The sequence below is a fragment of the Alligator sinensis genome, unplaced genomic scaffold (genome assembly GCF_000455745.1).
Source record: "Alligator sinensis unplaced genomic scaffold, ASM45574v1 scaffold77_2, whole genome shotgun sequence".
In the NCBI taxonomy this organism is placed as follows: domain Eukaryota; kingdom Metazoa; phylum Chordata; order Crocodylia; family Alligatoridae; genus Alligator; species Alligator sinensis.
The window spans coordinates 2,749,268-2,768,013 of NW_005842016.1; the positions used below are offsets into that span (position 1 = coordinate 2,749,268).

General features: G+C 46.4%; 1 pseudogene; it reads right to left on the reverse strand.

Annotated features, from left to right (window-relative positions):
- Positions 1–10,838: 10,838 nt before the first annotated feature.
- LOC112550014 lies at positions 10,839–12,478 on the reverse strand (annotated as a pseudogene).
- Positions 12,479–18,746: the final 6,268 nt, after the last annotated feature.

An 18,746-nucleotide genomic window follows, 5' to 3' on the forward strand; every position in this document is an offset into this window, starting at 1 on the left:
CTCAGACAGTAAAAAAGTTTTTCCTTATGTCCAGTCTAAAACAGTCTTCCAAGACTTTGTGAGCATTGGACCTTGTCATCCCCTGGGGTGCTCTGGTGAACAGGTGTTCCCCCAGATCCTGATGTATACCCCTTACATACTTATAGGTTGCCACCAAGTCACCCCTGAGCCTGTGCTTCTCCAGGCTGAAGAGTCCCATAGCGCTCAGCCTGTCTTCATAAGACCTGTTCTCTTGCCCTCTGATCATGCACGTGGCTCTCCTCTGGTCTCTTTCAAGGTTCTCCATGTCCTTTCGAAATTGTGGATCCCAGAATTGGGTGCAGTACTCCAGCTGCGGCCTCGCCAAGGCTGACTACAGTGGGAGGATGACATCCTGGGTCTTGCTCGAGATGCATTGGTAGATGCAAGCCAGAGTTTTATTCATTTTGCCAGTTGCAGTATCGCATGGGTGGCTAATATTCATCTTGTGGTCAATTATGATCCCCAAGTCTCTTTCAGTCATGGTGCTAGTAAGTGTAGCATTGCCGAGCCTATAAGTGTGATGTGGATTTTTATTCCCAAGTCGAGCACCTTGTATTTCTCCATATTGAATGCCATCAGGTTTTCATCCACCCACTTTGCAAGCCTATCAAGGTTGGCCTGGATCACCAGCCTATCCTCAAGTGTGGACACTCTTCCCCAAAGTTTGGTGTCATCAACAAACTTGGCCAGTCTGCTTTTGACACTGGTGTCCAGATCATTTATGAAGACATTAAAGAGTACAGGTCCAAGAACGGAGTCTTGTGGGACACCACTAGTCACCAAGTGCCATGTTAATTTGGTTCCATCAACTAACACTCTCTGGGTCCAACCTTGAAGCCAGTTCCCCAGCCATCAGACTGTGGAGTAGTCAAGGCCACAGTTGCCCAATTTTTCCATGACAACTGTGGCAGAATACCATCTCTGTCTCTCCCCAAACTCTGCAATCTGACAATTTGGTTACCATGGTCACTGCAATGGGCAGGCCCCTCTGCCCCCATCAGCTTCAGGTAACCCTGAGTTGTAACCTGAGCTGGATACATTCCAAAGTGAGGAGGAAAACCTGCTCCCTCTGCCTACATGACTGGCATCACATACCTGTGTGTGGGGCTTAAACTCCCTGTTGTTCTAAACAATGCCAACATGACTAGGAGGGGGATAAAGATCCTGCCAGTCTGCCCAGCAATCAGTGATACATTTCAAATTGGTTTGCTGGCAGCCAACAGTTGCTGGCCTTCATTGGATCAGGTAAATGAGGTCATAAGGGCTATATAAGTGAAGGACTGCCCAGGAGGAGGGGCAGTAGCCATGATGAGAACTCAGAGAGAAGCTAGACCATCTGAAACTCTCTCTCTCTTGAAACTCATGATCAATGAACTGTTTGCCTCCAGAGGGAATCTCCACCTGCCTCTGGATGATACTTGTCAGTAAGCTGCTTGAGATCCAATTAGATATATAGCTTGCAGTAATGCAGCTGTGTGATCAAAGGCTACCATGCCACTGTTTGCTCTAAGGTATTTTGCTGATATTGCTCTACCCTGTACCCTATTCCAAACGTACTCCTCATAACCAATAAAGTTCTCCTTTGTACCCAGCATGGGAGACTTATTGGGCGAGGGTCTAGATTATGCCTTGGGATTCCCTTGGTTCAGCTGACTAAGGGAGACCACTATTTGTGCTTCAGACTGAGGGAAGCACCCCGGGTTCTTGTAGTGGGTCAAGTACCCTCAAGGACTACTTGGCCTGTGTTTCCCAGAGGGCACAGGTCCACGATCATTCCAGACTCTGGGTAATGGCAGTGTTACACCCAGTCTTGTGGGTGGGCTACAGGAAGGGGGTCAGCCGGACACGAGGCACCCCCAAGGAGGCAGTCAGAGCCTGGAAGGTGGTCAGGCACAGTGAGGTGGGTGGCTCAATGCAGGAGCACCCCCTACTGGTCCACCACAACAACATCATGGGACATCAGGTCATAGGTTTTTTTAAAGTCCAAATATATGACATCAACCTCTTTCCTTTTGTCCAGGAGATACATCACTTGGTGAGAGAAGTAAATGAGATTGGTCAAGCAAGACCTACCCACAACAAACCTGTGCTGGCTGTCCCTCAGAATGTTGCCTTCTATTAGTCTGTCAAGAATGGTTTTTATGAAAAAAAATTTCCAAAATCTTCCCAGGGATTGAGGTCCATCCAACTGATTGGCCTGTAGTTTCCTGGGTCTCCTGTCCTCCCTTTCTTGAAGATGGGTACCACATTGGCCCTCTTCCAATCTTCAGGTACTTCACCTGAGTGCCACAAATTCTCAAATATCCTCGCCAGTGGCTGCGCTATGATGTCTGCCAGTTCCTTTAGCACTCTTAGATGCAACGTTTCTGGACCAGCTGATTTATGCGGGGGCCCAGCCTCTCAAGATGCTCCCTCAGAAGATCCATGTGAATGGTGGGCATATATTCATCCTCACCCTGGTCATTCCGCATCATGTTAGGCAGGGTGGCCCCTTTGGGTTGGTGAAAAAAAAGATGCAAAGTAATCATTAAGCAGATTGGCTTTTTCCTGGTTGTCAGTAATCAGCTGCCCCTGCTGGTTTAGCAGGGGTCCAATGTTGCCCTTGTTTTTCTTTTGACTCCCCACATATCTGAAGAAGGACTTTTTATTGTCCTTGATTCATGTAGCCAGATGGAATTCAGTTGCAGCCTTGACTTTTCTAGTTCACTCCCTACAGGTGCAGACCAGTACAGTATAATCCTCCTTAGTGGTGTTTCCTGACTTCCATCCTTTATATGCCTCTCTTTTTAGATGTAGGAGGTCCATGAGTTCCCTGTTGAGTCAAGGGGGTTGTTGAGCCCTTTTACCAACTTTGTTATGGGTTAGGATGGACTCCCCTTGTGCTTCTAAGGTCACTTCCTTAAGGAGCAATCACTCATCCTGAACTCCCCTCCCTGTGAAATCATGGCATCTCAGGGCCTCAAGAACAAGCCTCTTGCACTTATGAAAGTCAGCTTTCCTAACGTTGAGCACTACTGCATTGCTGGCTGACTTGTCAGCTTTGCAATGGATGGTGAAATTGATCAACTTGTGGTCACTGTCACCCAGCTTCCCTTTGATTCCTAGGTTGCTGATTAGATCATTCCCTTTGGCCAGTACCAGCTCCAGTAGCACCTTGCTTCTTGTTAGCCCATAAACTTCTTGAGACAGATAGAGATCATCCACATATGTAAGGAAGCTTTGTGACCAATTGGATTTGGCCAAATGCTTATCCCATGAGATGTCTGGGTAGTTGAAGTCTCCCATGATGACCAGGCACTGAGAGCATGTAGCCTCAGCCAGTTCCCTGGTCAATTCTTGGTCAAGCAATTGTTCCTGGTTTGGAGGTCTGTAGTAACTCCTACCATTGTATCCCCTTCACTATGTTCCCCTTGTATTCTAACCCAAAGGGTCTCCAGTCATCCTCCTTGGGTGCCAATCTCAGCTTGTAGGGACATTTAGCTCTCCTTCGCATAGAAAGCTACACCCCTGCCCCTTTTTCAGCATGATCTCTGCTGTACAGGATATAGCCATTTATACCAGTAGTCCAGTAATAGAAGGAGTCCCACCAGGTTATGAGATCATAATCATTTTTATTTAGCAGAAGAACCAGTTCCTCCTGTTTATTCCCCAAACTCCTAGCATTAGTGTACAGGAACGTAAGTGTGCTGTTGGAGGCCCTAGGCTTCTTTGTACTCATGAGAATCTTTGTTCTTGAGCTGGGATAGGAGTGGGGTCCCTTGAGCATCCTAACCTGCTGGTTTTGTGGTTGATGCTTGGTGAGCTTGCTCTGGTGGTTGTCTGCCCATCCCCCAGTGAGCTTAATTTAAAGCCCAGTCAAACAGGTCAGCCATTCTGGATGAGAAGAACTTCTTCCCCAGTGGAGTGATGTGGAGGCCATCTCTTCCCATCAGACCACTGCCTCTCCCTCCAAAGAGCAGACTGTGGTCATAGAGGCCAAAGCCTTCATGGTTGCACCAGCACCACAGTCTTCTGTTTACTGCCTCAATTCATCTCTCCCTTCTCTGCCCATGACCCATAACTGGAAGGATTGAGGCAAAAACCACCTGTGCCCCTAACTCCCTGAGACCTACTCCCAGAGCCCTGTAGTGACTCATGACTCAGCTGGGATTGCTCTGAGCCATGTCATTTGTGCCCACATGGATAAGGAGCATAGGGTAGTGGTCAGAGGGCCAGATAAGTTTTGAGATCCTCTCAGCCACATCCTGGATATGGGCTCCCAGGAGGCAGCAACCTCCTGAGCTAAGGGGTCAGGGTGACAGATCACTCCCTCTGCCCCACTTAGGAGGGATTCTCCCACAACAACCACTCTGTGTTTTATCTTAAGGATGATAGATAGCTGGTTGTGTTTCTTCCACACTTGCAGTAGCTGTCAGCTTTGCGGGCTCTACTGGTGCTATAAGAGGTTCAAACCTGTTGCAGAAGTTCAAACCTGTTGCAGAGATCCATGGGGGTGGTGAAACTGGTACAGTGAGCTTTGGGGCTGGAGACAACCTTTGTCCAACCCCCTGGCTGGACAGCATGGAAGTGCCTTTTGGCCTCCCTGGTCCCAGGTGACCTAGGTCTTCTGTCTTCTTTCCTGGGATGAAGGGCCTGGCAATAGGAGTCAATCTCCTGTTTGCCATCCCTGATAGCATGCAGCATCTGCACTGCAGTCTGGAGCTCCACTACCTGGGATTTTAGAGACTCCAATATGGAGAAAACCTCACAAGGGGAGGTTGCAATGTTCCTGATTGCATGTGCCTGGAGTTGTGCCAGGCAACCCCCACAGCCAAGAGCCAGGGGCTCCATCTGATTGGAGGCTAGAGCCATGGGTTCTGTCTGGGTGGAGGCCTCAGAAGTACCAGAGGGGAGGGATCCAGCCACAGGGGGGAACCTCGGGGTACGACATGTCCCACCCACCATTGCAATGATAGTCGTTTGGCTACTACTGTGCCAACCACTCCCTTGAGGCTCTCTGCCTCATGCCTCTTCTGCCCACCCTCCTGTGCAAACTCCCATGCTAACTCATGCACCAGGGCTAGAAGCATGCCTGTTTGTACATTCTGTTTGCGAGGCTCCAGTCACATGGCTCCCTGGGGGGCTGGGCGAAGTAGGAGTTGGGAAGGGAGGGCGTGACTCTCCTCAGTTCCTCTCAACTGCCTCCCCGCAGATGTACTAGGTTCCTCCCACCGCAGGCCCTACTTACCTCCAGCAGGCTGGGGATCGTCAGGGGTCCTGTTGAGGGTCCTGGGGGTCCTGGGTGATTCACATGGTACTAATAACATGGTTTGTGATTCTGAGGGTCACCATACCCATAATATCAGGGTTCCTTCTTCATCAAGAAAATTCATCATATGAACCCAGATAACATGAAATAACAAACTAATTAGATCTCATGTGTAAGCAAGGCAAGAGCGCTCTTCTTCACAACCTGTCCTTGTTTCTCTCTACTGTTAATTGCAGTAAGAGTTGAGCTGCAATGGATTATATATCTCCCATTTTCAATCAAAAATTTTGTACTTATTCATCTCAAAGGCTTATAACATTGTATCACCCACCCCTTACACCATGCCCATTCCTCACAAAGTTACTGTACAATCAGTCCCTTGTTGGGGCCTCTACCTTCTCAACTTCTGCTCTGTTTCTCTGGATTCAAGTCTCCAGGCCTGGCCCATGGATTCGGGTCCAGCTAGCTTGGCCTCAGCCCTGTCAGTTGTGAGTATTTCTAGGGTTCTGGCACATCTGTCCCTTGTGTTGGTCCCCTGGCCCCAATCTTGCCATTCTCTAGGCACAGGGCCCCTGGCCCTGATTTTTCCCTTCTCAGCCTGGGTCTCTGCCCTTCCTGGGATGCTTGGCCCCTGGCCCTTGTCCTCACCTGTCTAGGCTGTGTTTCCACCCTTCTCAGACTGGGTCCCCTTTGCCCTTATTAGGCTTTAGCTGCTTACTCCAAGGTGCAATCCTCTGGCTAAGCCTACTCTGTGCCTTGAGCCCCTAGCCCTTGGCCCCTAGCAGGACTCAAAACACTCCTATGCCATCAGGCACTATTGGGGCCTCTCTCTACCTTCCCCTGATAGTCCCAAACCCAAACCACCGGTTTAGGTTTTGTTCACTGGTTTAGTTTGAATGCTTATATTATCCTTTAACCTTAACTGTTCTGAGGATGTTCTTCCCGCTTGCTTGCTTGCTTCTATTCATGATGGTTGTGTATAAACAGTGGCACAGTATTTTTGTGATACGTGCACTGAATAAAAAACAGGGTTTTATATTCCTTTCTAATTAACTTCCTCAGTTTATTCTAATGTTTACTGCCAACATTTTTTATTTTAGTATGATCTAACTTAATTTTTTTTGCTTGCTCAACTTTACTATGTTCATAGGGGTGATTTTCTCTCTCAGTCCTATTGCTGTATTGAATAAAGCAAAAGATATCAATTGACTTGAATACCACTGTTTCTGATGGAGACATAATTCAGATAATTATAGTTCAAACATTATGGATTCATATTCTGAACAAACCAACCATGTGAATGTAGATAACATCTAACAACAAGCTCCTCTGATGCAACCTATAAAGGACTAGTAGACTCTTCCTTATCCTGCCCTGTATTACTTTGCTCTGTTAATGTCACTCAGAGCAGAGTATATTTTACCTCTTGTTTTTATTCACATTTATTCCTTACTCTTGCCTATCAAGTTAAAATTTCATACAGTGATCTCTGAAGAAAGGTTTCTTGTTTTAGAAGACGTGGCAAAAGCATTATAAAATAACAGTTTTGGGGTGTGAGAAATTTATGAAACCCAGGGCACGTCTACACATGCATTAATATGTGTTAGTTGATGCACATTAAGTATACTACCTACATTGTGAGGTACTAGGAATATGTGCATTAGCTTGTCTTAATGTGCATTAACTAAAAGAGCATGGTTTTTAAGTTATGCTAAATGCACATTAACCTATTGTTTAATTAATGTGAAATACAGCACATTTTTAGTTACACTTTAATGCACATTAAAATACATATATAGATGCACCCCTACCTTCTTCTGAGACAAAAAAACCCTCCACATTCTTCAAGCCTATTTTTAACAGTTCAGTTGCCAAGACAAGAAACAAATTTCCCATTGGACCAGTTATTTTGAAAAAGAAAGGTATTTTAATTGATCTAAGGAAAAGTAGTTTTTATTAAGTTTAAGGTTTCTACAAAATCATATTTCATTTATGTACATGTACACAATAGTCTATATGATTTATCATATTCTTGACAAAGATGCGAGGGAATTTCTCTTGTAGTGTATGTGCACATGTAGATATTTTAGCTGCATATTAAAGCATTCTAGAATTAGGCATCTATAATGCTAGGGTCAGGATATGGTGCACAACTCCAGGGATTGATTTTGCCATGTCTGGAGCACTGTTTGTAAGGTGTGGAGTGCTCTCAGTTTCTACAACCTGATTCACAAAGGTTTATAGTGAATAAGGTAACACTGCACAGAAGACCTTGTATCATTAAGGACGCATACCACAAGATGAAAAACAAAGACTTCAGAGATATGGAAAGAACATAAAAACAGAAGACCATTTATGGTTGGGCAGTAAATCTGCCCTACGTGTCTCTGGCTTGTCTTTATCTTGAGGGTTGTTGCCAGCAATTATTGACAGTTCTATACCACCTAACACACACAACTGTTTTTAGGGCAATCATGTAGCTCAGATTTTTATTTAAATTATGTTTAAACCATTATAATTATTTATTTTTTAAATAAATGTTTGGTATGTTTTCTTTTGTCTGTCAGACAGCAATGAAGGAAAGGGGGAATTTTCTGGCTATGTCCATTGCCTCATTGCTGGAAGTCTCTGTTGCTTTATCTTATTTTTCCTGCTACTGACCTTATGCTACAGGCAGCATAAAAGTAAGTGGATCTTCTTTTGTATTTCATTCACTGTCATTGGAGCCTTTGATTCTTTTCACACATAGATCACATTGATGATATTTCTGTGATGTTCCAAAGAGTGCTGCTGTCAGACACACCCCACCCACATGCTCCCATTCCACTAGCATCCATCCCAGACATCCCAGAATGATGCTTTCTGCATACACTATCCTAAAATGTCCTGAACACTCCACACACTGGGGCCGGCTGAGTTCACGGGATAGATGTGGAGTCATGAAAATATTTAAAATTTGTTATGAAGCTTCAGGAAATAGATTCATAATATAACTTGGTTGCATCAATGGGGGATGGTGTCATGGCATAACAGGATGAAGCAATATACAATTGTTTGCATTTTTGCTACTCAGTATCAGAGTATGGCAAAAATGCATGTCCACAACACAAATACAAAATAGTGATAGAGCTATTACAACAGAGAATATTTAAATGTGGAGTTTATTGTCAAAAGTATGGCCAAGCTTTAAAATACTCTACCTTATTAACAATGCAGAGGCAAATAACTATCTGAAAAGCCCTATAAATTGCATCTTTAAAACTTTAGTTATTAAATACACCTTGGGATGGTTCTTTCAGGAGATTGATACAACTATTTGTAAGTAGCTGTTTCTGCCCTTGCTCTACAAAAGTATCTACAGAAGTGTGTAACTTAAAGGAGAAATCCACAGACAAGGTTCTTTGGGTAAATCTGATATCTTTTATTAGACTAACTAAGAAGTTGGAAAAATTATTTTTGGGAAAGCCACCCAGATACCCTGTAAAGAACTGTAGCAGTACAGAAAGAAAATCCACATGAATCGCACACCATAGTTATGATATATCATCCCTCCCTGGAACGTATACAGAAAATCCTTAAACAGTTGCAACCCATACTAGAAGACGACAAATCTTAAAGAGATCTTCTCAGAACCACCCATCCGAGCCTTTAAACAAGCATCGACGTTTGCCAACCTCATCACCAGAAGCAAACTTCCTACAGCTGAACACGCATCAAATGAATACATGCCATGACAAGAAATGTAAAATCTGCTAACACAACTCCACCCTCCCACCCCACAATAACTACACCCCACAACAGAACCATCAACATTCCTGGATCTTACAGCTGCACCTCCAGAAATGTAATATATCTCATCCAGTGCACCAAATGCCCTGATAGAAAATATGTAGGAGAAACCAAACAACAACTATGTACCAGAATGAATGCACACTGAAAATCTATCAAAGACAAGATTACCTGTGGGGGGCACGTTTTTCACAAGAAAACCACTCTCTCTTCAATCTCTCAGGTCTAATCCTCAAAGGGAACTTACAAAACACCTTTTGCAGACAATCCTACGAACTTCACTTCATCAACCTACTGAATACAAAAAATCATGGACTATATATAGACATTAGATTTATGACACATTATAACCTGCCAAACATCTGATACCCCAGGAAGAAAACAAACCAACTGCAGAATCTTCCTCAGCCTGATGAAGGGTGTTTGTACCAAAGAAATTTTTTTCCAGCTATTTTAGTTGGTTTAATAAAATATATCTTATTTACCCAAGAACCTTGTCTACCTATGTCCTTCGACCAACATGGCTACAACTTATAGCCAGGCAAAGTCCACTTTATTTTATGCCTCTCATAGACATTTCAGTGGGTTTCAGAAAGATAAGGCCATCATTGGTCTCCAGACATGCTATAAGTGATGTGTCTGCAGTAAAAATAGGGCTGTGCAAAATGCCACCGTTCCATTTTGACTTGTGTTTCAACGTTTTGAGGGAACAGTGTTTCATTTTGAATTTTGTTTTGATTCAAAACTGCTGTTCCATTTCATTTCATTTGTAACAGGAGGGAGGTCAGGGTCGCCGTGCTCTCCCCTGCCGCCTCCTTTACCGTACCAAGCTGCCAATTAGCATCCTCCAATTCTCTCCAGCCACGACTTTGATTTTATATATATTTTATAGGGAGGCTGCCTTTCGTCCTCTTGGCCACGGTTCTCCAGTCTCAGATGTTCGGTACACCCCAGCCCTATGGGCTATGCGTGGCTCCTACTACCCCCGTACCATGCCCCAAGCCTCGCAGATGTAACTGGTGTTGTTCTGTCTCTCTCTTTCTACACTCTCTCTGGCGCTCAGGCTCTCCGCAGCCCTGTGTGTCTCTCTCTGTGCCCTTCTCTCCAGGGCCTTCTCAGTAATGCCATCCTTCTCTCCAGGGCCTTCTCAGTAATGCCATCCTTCTCTCCAGGGCCTTCTCAGTAATGCCATCCTTCTCTCCAGGGCCTTCTCAGTAATGCCATCCTTCTCTCCAGGGCCTTCTCAGTAATGCCATCCTTCTCTCCAGGGCCTTCTCAGTAATGCCATCCTTCTCTCCAGGGCCTTCTCAGTAATGCCATCCTTCTCTCCAGGGCCTTCTCAGTAATGCCATCCTTCTCTCCAGGGCCTTCTCAGTAATGCCATCCTTCTCTCCAGGGCCTTCTCAGTAATGCCATCCTTCTCTCCAGGGCCTTCTCAGTAATGCCATCCTTCTCTCCAGGGCCTTCTCAGTAATGCCATCCTTCTCTCCAGGGCCTTCTCAGTAATGCCATCCTTCTCTCCAGGGCCTTCTCAGTAATGCCATCCTTCTCTCCAGGGCCTTCTCAGTAATGCCATCCTTCTCTCCAGGTAATCAGCACCTGAGGAGTCTTCCTGGCTCTCTCAGTAGCAGGCACCTTAGTGCCCTGCTACACACCTCCCCCCTTAAGATTTCAACTCACTAGGCCGTCTTGGTTCTTCTCTGCTGCACTTCTTCTGTCTTTTCTTCTTATGCTCTTAGGCTGGCCCACCGACACTTCCGACATGTGGAGGCGGAGGTTTTCAGGCACCTCCTACTTGCCTTTTACCCAAGGCGCACCATGTGGGATTATCCGGGAGTTGCCCCGCCACGGGCAGTCCCCCCACACTAGCCGACCTTGGTATGTTGCAGTCCCTGTCGATCAGGCTCCCACCTCCCTTTTGGGGTTTCTTCTCCCTCTTGCTTCTGGCCTGTCTACCTTCCACCCCTGCATACCTTGGTCTCTTTCTCCAGGTAGGTTGTGTGGTCTCTGTGTTTCCTATGGCGCTCTGGAGCCCCTGAAGCCTTTCCCAGATCTCCCACTGTCTCTCCAATGCCTTCCGGGCATATTCTTCCCTCCAAAACTCTATCTTCCCTCGGCCGGTAGGTCTTCCTTTAGGCCCTTTATAAATTTTTACATAGGCCACACCTCCGACTGTTGCTTCAATGAGTTTTCTTAATGTCCACCACCGGAAGTGTCTCAGGATGTTATTTACATATACTTGTGGTCTTCTCTCCAACTTTAGTCCCTCTTCGGGTGGTCATTCCCTCCTCTGTGTCTCTGGCTCCTGGACCTGGCTTTCTTTTCTGGGTCTCACTGACCCCTCTTTCCTGGGACTCATCTCTAACTCCTTTTGTCTCAGGCCTTGTGTCCCTTGTGTACAGCCATGGCTAACCTGCCAACAAGTCTTGCTCCTTGGGCTAGCCTGCTCGCCTTTCCCTGCCGTCCCTGCAGTTATCGTGTCTCCTTCCACTAGCTGCCTCTGCCTGGGTACTGTAATTCCTCCCTTGGCTTGAGGTTTACAGAGCTCACCCAGCTGATGTCTTAGATGGCTCATCTCCCCAGCATGAAGCTTCACCCATTGGTCCCATCTCCTATTCCAGCACTCCAAGAGGCCTGGTAGGACCTCTTCTTGTAGGGCTGTAGGCTTCGCCCCTACTGATCCCTTTTCTGGGTTGCTTCTCTCCAATGGCCCTAACTCGGTCTCCTCTTTTGGATCCTCCAGTCCGCCTTCAGTTTGGGTTGTGTACTTGTTACCTCTGGCCCCTCCGACTTCCCAGGATCTTGGTCTTTTGTAGTGGTCTGACTACTGGTTGCCCTTAGCATTTCATTTTCTGCCTTTAAGTCCTGAATCTGCTGCCTTAGGATTTGCACTTGCTGCTGTGACTGCTCCCTCTCTGCGTTAGTCACTGCCTCTCTAGCCACGTTATCTTCTATGAGGGATTTAAGGCACTGCACCTGTTCTCCCGTGTGGTTTTTTTCCGCCTCCACACTCTGCAACTGGGACCATAACCTCTCATTCTCTTTTGTCCCAGCTTCTAACTCTCTTTCAAGGGACAAGCTCCGATTGTACAGATCCTCATAACTTGCCAGGTTAGCTTTTATTTTCTCCATCTCTTGTGTGAAAGCCTTGCCAGTTTCTTTTGCTTGGGCATGGCTTTTAAGCAGCTTGTCCTGCAGCTCCTGTGCTTGGTGTTCTGCACGAAAGCACTTCTGCTGCCACTCATCCAACTCATCATGCAGTTCCTGTATGCGATCTTCCTGGGTGCGGACTTCTTTCTGAAGGACATCAATCAAGCTTTTGGAGACCTCCAACCTCTGTAGCATCTCCTTCTGTTCCCCTACCTGGGTTGTGCAGGTTGCAGTAGACTTTTCTCTCCAAGCTGCCATCTCCCTCTGCATCTTCTGTAGCTTCTCTTCCCTCTCCCGGCTCTTCTGGACTCCATTTGCAATAAGCTGCTCTAGTGTGCAAGTTTTCTCCGCTTCCGCTGCTATCAAGCACCTGATTTCTTCTGAGCCTCCTTCCTTTTTTCCTGCCTGGGCCCACTGTTCTAACCCAGCAGCCTTGGCCTCCGCTTGCTGTTTTTGAAATTGGGCCACCTCTAGCTCCCACTCCAGCCATTCAATTTTTTCTTCTAACTCATCTATTCATAATAGCCTGGCAAAATTCTCCTGTTTCAGGAGCTATATATCCTCTGCCATTGCCATCCTGGCCTCACGACTTCACTGGTCGGGCCCTCAGGCTTTCCCAGTACCGTCTCAGGGAAGTGCCTTCCTACTTTGCCCTCTTTTCAGTTTGTGTTGCGCTGTCTTCTTACAATCCCCTCTCCATCCTTATTTTAGCCCTCAGATTCGTCTTTCCATGCATGGCCTTACGTTCCCGGCCAATGCACCACTGTAACCAGAGGGTGGTCAGGGTCGCTGTGCCCTCCCCTGCCACCTCCTTTACCGTGCCAAGCTGCCGATTAGCACCCTCCAATTCTCGCCCACCACGACTTTGACTTTATATATATTTTATAGGGAGGCTGCCTTCTGTCTGCTTGGCCACGGTTCTCCAGTCTCGGGTGTTCGGTACACCCCAGCCCTATGGGTTATGCATGGCTCCTACCACCCCCGTACCACGCCGCAAGCCTCGCAGATGTAACTGACGTTGTTCTGTCTCTCTTTCTATGCTCTCTCTGGTGCTCGGGCTCTCTGCAGCCCTGTCTCTCTCTCTCTGTGCCCTTCTCTCCAGGGCCTTCTCAGTAATGCCATCCTTCTCTCCAGGGCCTTCTCAGTAATGCCGCCCTCTCTCCAGGGCCTTCTCAGTAATGCCGCCCTTCTCAGTAATGCCGCCCTCTCTCAGGAGCCTTCTCAACTGCCCTTCTCTGGGGCTGGGGTCTATATACCCTGAATGCTGCGCCCTCACTGGCACTGGGGTCCCCACACTACTGTGAGTCCCCTATGAGGCCTCCTCCAACCCCTAATAGCCTCACCCAAACCACCGATGTAACAAATAGCAACACAAACACAAGCCCCTGGGCTGTAAGACAAACAGAAGCCACCCAGCTATAATCACGCTCAAGCCTACTGGGGTTTCTTCATCTTGCAGCAGAGTAACATTGTTCCTGCATCAGGCTTCTCTTCTGTAACATGGTGGAGAGCTCCCTCCTCCTTGGCTGCTGGTAGGCAACTGTCGCCTGGCCTCCTGCCTGTGATTCATATAGGAGCCAAGCCCTGCCCCTTCTTGTCAGCTGGCTAGGCAGGTGTGGATCATTAGCTCCCTCTCATTGCCTCAGGAACTGGCACCTGAGGAGTCTTCCTGGCTCTCTCAGTAGCAGGCACCTTACGCCCTTGCTACACCATTGAAACAGTTTCTTTGTTTTGACATTTCACCCATAGTCTATAATGGGGAAGCTCAAAACAGCCTATAACTTTGTCATTTCTGGCCTGATTTGGATGAAACTTTCAGAAATGGTAGTCCCTTCTGAGAGCATGACACCTACCAAGTTTTAAGGAGATAGGTGCAGGGATTTCATGTAAACTTCACCTCAAAATCTTGAAAGCAAAAAACTCATGTCACGTGTACGTGTTAAGCCACAGTGGGGTCAAAACTTCAGGCATGCTAGCCCCTGCTGAGGCCACAAAGTTTGCCAAGTTTCAAGGAGATAGGTGGAGAGGTTTCAGGGAAACTGCCCCTCAAGCGGCTGACAAGCAAAACTCACGACATGGGTGACATTGTGTGTGTTAAGGTGCAGCAGGGTGAAAACTTCAGGCATGTTATCTCCTGCTGAGGCCACGAAGCCTGCCAGCTTTCAAGGAGATAGGTGGAGAGGTTTCAGGGAAACTGCCCCTCAAGCGGCTGACAAGCAAAACTCACGACATGGGTGACATTGTGTGTGTTAAGGTGCACCCTCACTCAACTGACACCAAGGCAGAAAGCAGGGCAGTTCAAACAATGCTGCCTTTTATGCAGTTTTTCCATCCCTCCCCCAGAGCACTGGGATTGGAAGGGACCTCAGGAAAGGATGACAGTCACTGGCCAGCTACACAGTCAATAAGGAGAGCACTCCTTCACCTGCTCCTTCCCCCTCCCTCTCATTGCTTTAGTTTCTATTTCCCTGAAGGCAAGGCCGCCGTGAGCTTTGAAACTCAAAACGTTTCGAAAATTTACCAGGAAAAGTACCAGGAAGGACCCTGGTATTCAGTCCTTGAGCTCCATGAGATCCACAGGCCCACTGATTTAGCTCAACAGCTAACTAATCCTTTTTACAGAGCTGTATCTTCCTTCTGGATGATTTCTGGATGTTTTAGCTAATTTATAACTCTGAACTGTACTGATAACTTACAGCCACTTAGATTCTTTTTATTTTAACTGTCTTTAGACTGACCAATAGCAGTACAAGCCTTGCATTCGTTTTGATAAGGTTAATTTTAACTACGCCACAGGGCCTTACTACTTCAAGGCTTTGCTAAATTGACTAGGCCTTACTTTATAGAAGGCCTTATTACATTTTAAACCTTAATTAGGGTCTTAGTAACAACATATAGCTTAATATCTAAACAAATACAAGAAAACACTTGGTCTAATCTTTACAGAGCCTTTAGCAAGCACTTTTATTACACAGACATAATTTTCAGCTGTCACACTCCACCCCTTGCTTGCTGAAGCACTATGATAGCTACAGTTAAGATGCTAAAACTACATGTGCTACATTAGGAAATGGGGAGGGATTTTTAACCTGTGACCTCTACCAGGGTGTGGAGTTATACACAGGTAGTATCGGGGCCTCCCATGGGGGGACGACCAGAGATAATAGTAAACACTTTGTTTTTACACAGATTATATTTATGTTTCCCTCCTTGGGAGCCTGTAACTATGCTTTATTTCCCAGAGAGTGAAAGAGTTCTCATTGTCACTCTTGAGGACAATACTGTACCGGGTTGATGAAACGGCACTGCCCTGGCAGAATCATAGCACTAATTTGCTTTAGGAACCCTACTGGTATAAAAAGATGAGGATAAGTGGTGGAGACTTGCGGATACAGCCTTCTTTTAGTTGTATTAAAGTGGGTACTATTTCACCACGCCTCTGTATAGGTATGATTCACAAACTATGTAATAATTTTGTTCCAACCTGTAATGAGCGCTCCCACCTGGTGGGCTTCACACCACCACTGGAGAGTGTTGTCAGCCATAGGAATGGGAGGGGGCAGATTTTCTGATAAACGCAGTGGCTCGAGAAGCTGAACAGATGCAGAATGTATAATTGGGGGCACAGACTCAGGGGCATTGAGCTCAAAGGGGTTTCTCTCAGGAAGTATGTAACAACAAACTCTCAAATGAGTAGAGCTACAACAATTACCTCCCTTCCCACAGTTGGCCATTTTAGCCTTCAGGTAGGGAATGTACCCAAGAAAATAACTGGTGCCACAGGTGCACTGACAGTTACCACCTTGCCAGTCAACTATTCTGTTTCTTCTGCTCAAAAACCAGGACTTCACTTGCTCCAGGGTGGTGGGTTTCTTCTAGAATGGATACTGCAGCTGGACCACATGAAGGTCATCTGAGCGCATTTCCAGGGGATGCTCTTCAGGGTCAGGCCACTCCTTGAGGTCTTGAGCAAGTTCATTAATATCTGGGTAATAAGAAAGATAGTAGACATGCCCTACTCAGGAAACACAATAAGGCATTAATAAAAAGGGCACAGTTATAACAGTTCACCACTTTACAGTGCCAGTCAATTCAGACCAGTGACAGAGCAGGACTCATCTTCAGTGGCAGGATCAATTAGGAATGGTTATAGCTGCATTTGTGGACAGATCCAATCTGTAGGAGCAAGACAACAAGGAGCTTGGCTCCTGTCAGATGAATCTGACTTAAATACCTTCTAGGTATTATGCATTCCTTGTGCTAATAGTGTCTTCTCCCATTCATCTCCCTGAGGATGCTTTACTACCACCCAGTCTCCTGCCTGGAGCTTTCCCAGGTCATCATTCCTAGGTCTCTCTACTGCTGGCTCATGGGGACCACCCAATCCAAAGGCCTGTTGCATAGGGCTACCTCCCAGACGGGGTTGGTTATTGGCCCAATTGATAGCTTGATATAGGTGCAAGTCCCATTCTTTAAGAGCTGGGCCAGTGGTCAACCACAAATTGCATTTGAGGATGCCATTGGCTTGCTCTACCAATCCGTTAGACTGTGAATGGTATGGGATGTGATATGTCCATAACATGCTATGTTTCGCAGTCCAGTCATACACCAGATGATTGCAGAAGTGAGGGCTATTATCGCTCTGTAGTTCTATAGGTGGTAGATACACAGCTAGCAGAGTTTCCAGTGCTGCACAAGTGTCCTGGGCTGTAGCTGTCACCGAGGCATGGGCGAATGTTATCCTCATGATAACTTCTTCGGCTACAAACACTTACTGTTGCAATATGTCTTTGATATTAATGGATCCTATCCATGCAGGTTTATAACACCTGATACTTTTTGTCAAGGCTGGTAGTGATGGGATGGCAGCCGTCAAGGGGTCAGCATTAGCATTCAAAGCTCAAAAGTTAATAGCTCGTTGCCACTCTCTATTTGGTTTATGCACTGGCCACACTGGATTGTTATATGGAGAGTGGGTTCAGATAATAGTCTCATTTTCTAACTGCTGGCTTATAATACATTGGATAGGTTGTGTGGACTTGGGGGGAGTTCGATACTGGGATCTGTGTACTCCTTTCATGGGAGGCAGGGTTAGTGGGATCATGCTACATCGATTTACAGCTGTTATAGCTGTTTCTTTTGGTTCTCAGTGAGGCACTGCACACCCAAACTGCCAATTTTTTTTGCTCAAGGTCAAACCACTGTCTTCTTAGTACATTAAGTCCCAGTAAGCTTGGTTCCCCTTTAAGTATTACTGCTGCCGCTGTCACCTTAGAGCCATTGGGTAATGTGAAGGTTGCTTGAACCAGATGTTCTGTTCGTCTGGTGCCTCCAACTTCCAATCTGTGGAATCTAAAATGCAAATCTGGGCACCCATGTTTAATAGCATATCAATTGACTTTTTACTTTTATTTAATTGAATCTGTACAGGTAACTGAATTAAGGGGCCAATATTAATTTTAGATACCGGTCTCTGGCCCACTACTGCCCCCATTGTGGCCCCTTTCTTTGGGGGTTGGGCTGGCCAGACTCCCTAGGCCACGTGATCAGAGTGGGTAAAGGCTGGCGGCCCCACATGTGCCTGGGAAAATGTCGACAGTTCTGCCCTCAGGGCAGAGAATCCCTCTGGTGACCCTGCTGGTGGTGCAGACAGCTCTGCTTTTGGTCTTGCCCTTTTGGTGCAGTGTTTAGCCCACAGCCCTCGCAAGACATTGGTGGGCAATCTATCGATTTCCACCTTATTGAAACAGGCAGCTAACAAGTCTTTTCACAATTTTGCTCACAGAGTCTTGGGCCAGCCTTTCTCAGTTTTTTTTAACAATTCAGGGGGGTCAGGGGGGTTATCTTTCACTGAGGCCACCACCATGGCCTTGGCAGTTTTCATTGGCTTGGTAAGCCTTGGCTTCTACAAAATGGGTAAACTGCACTAATCGCTGGATCGCATCTCTTACTTGGTGATTCACTGCCTCTGGCTCCAAGGTCAACAGGGCTGAGGTGCACTCTGTTGGTGAACTTCCTCCACAACGGTGCTGTCATAACTTCTGCATATGGCATGTGAGTCCAAACTGCTGCATGAATTATTTCAGTTAGTGCTAAAGATACAAGCAGCATACAGCTTCTTCTAAATTGGTCCACACCTGAGAGGCAGGGTTAAGCTCTTTTTCTATATTACCATAACTGGCTGCAGTGGCTTGGAGCACAGCAGAAAACAAAGTAACATTTTCATCACCTCCTGCAAACTGATTTAACTGGAGCTCAGGGCGCAGAACTATTTTTGCAGCTTCAGCTCTATTTACTGAAATTGCAAATGCCCCTTCACTATACATTTGAACTAGCCAATCTATTACTGGCTCTTCTGGCTTGAACTCATGCTGCTTTTGTATATTTTTAATCTCTGCATGGGTAAAGGAATGCAGCTCTGTTCGGGGATTCTCTCCTTGTGGTCCTGAATGAGTTATCACCATGGGAAAAACTTGGCTGAGTTTCTCCCTCGGGGCAAGGAAGGCCTGGCTAGGTTCCACCCTCTAGGCAGGGAAAT